Here is a 1,338-nt window from a genome sequence, read left to right on the forward strand (position 1 = left end):
GAACGAGGATTTTGGGGTACCCGGCTCCCGGATGAGGCTGGGGAGTGTTGGGAAGATAAAATCCACCCCTCGCCCACCATCAGGGAGAGCCAAGCAGAGCTGCGGGTGAAATAATGAGGTTTTACTTTGTTTTGGAGGGTATTGAGGACTGGCTGTGTCCCACAGGTCCCATCCCAGGCCCTGAGGGGGTTTGGGGGATCCCTCTCCTGTAAGGAAATGTTCCTTAAACACCTTCCAAGTGGAGGATCTCCATTTCCTCTGACCAGTGGGAGAACGTGCCAAAAATACCCTTTAAAATAATTAACATTACCTCTTTATCCCTCGGATTGGGGTTTTATGCCCCAAAAAAACCTTGGGTCTTATTAATGGGTTTGGGGGTGAGGGGGTGGTATGAGAGGATTGTGTGCCTCAGTTTCCCTCTCCACAGCAGGATCCAGAGGGTGCTCCCAATAACCAAATCTGCCATAAACACATCCACGTGGGGGATCTCCATTTCCTCCAAACAGCAGGAGAACACTCCAAAAATCCCATTTTTAAATCAATCTGCGTTATTCCACAATGCCCCAAATTGGAGTTTTATGCCCAAAAAATATTGGGGTCTTTTTACTGGGTTTGGGGAGCGGGTGAGGGGTTGTGTGCCTCAGTTTCCCCACCCCAGTGGGATCTAGAGGGTGCTCCCAATTAACGCTCCAAATGCACCTTAAACACATCCAGGTGGGGGATCCTCATTTCCTCCAAAAAAAACGGGAGAACGCTCCAAAAGCCCATTTTTAAATAACTCAGTGTTACTCCACGACACCCCAAACGGAGGTTTTACACCCCAAAAAAAACACCTCGGGGTGTCTTTATGAGGCCGGGCAGGGGCTGTGCGTGCCTCAGTTTCCCCGCCCCAGAGGGATCCAGGGGATGCTCCCGGGGGATGCTGCGCTGCAGAGGCGGCTGTAGCGGAGGGGTTGGGGTGCGGGGACAGGGGACGGGGGGGTGTCCCCGTGGGGGTGGCGGTGGCTGCTGTCGCTTTAAAGGGGCAGCCGCGGCCCCAGCTGATGCGGCGGCTCCAATCAGCGGCCCCGGGGCTCTTGGCAGCCGGAGCCGCCGCCGCTCCGCATTCCTCCGGCTTCCCAAAAGGGGCGAACATGGCGATGGGCAGGATGAGGTGAAGAGGAGGAGGAGAGGAAAACAGAAAAAAAAAAAGAAAAGAAAAGAAAAGAAAGGGGGGAAAAAAAGAAAAGATTAAACGGGGGAGAGGAAAAATTAAAGAAAGGAAAATATAGGAAAGAAAAGGAAAAGAGGGACGGGGATGCAAGCAGCGCTGGCGCGGTGATTTCCTCCCCCCCCCCC

This window comes from Corvus kubaryi, unplaced genomic scaffold (genome assembly GCF_017639235.1).
Source record: "Corvus kubaryi isolate FWS band 111438036 unplaced genomic scaffold, C.kubaryi_AGA036_p1.0 37398, whole genome shotgun sequence".
Lineage (NCBI taxonomy): Eukaryota > Metazoa > Chordata > Aves > Passeriformes > Corvidae > Corvus > Corvus kubaryi.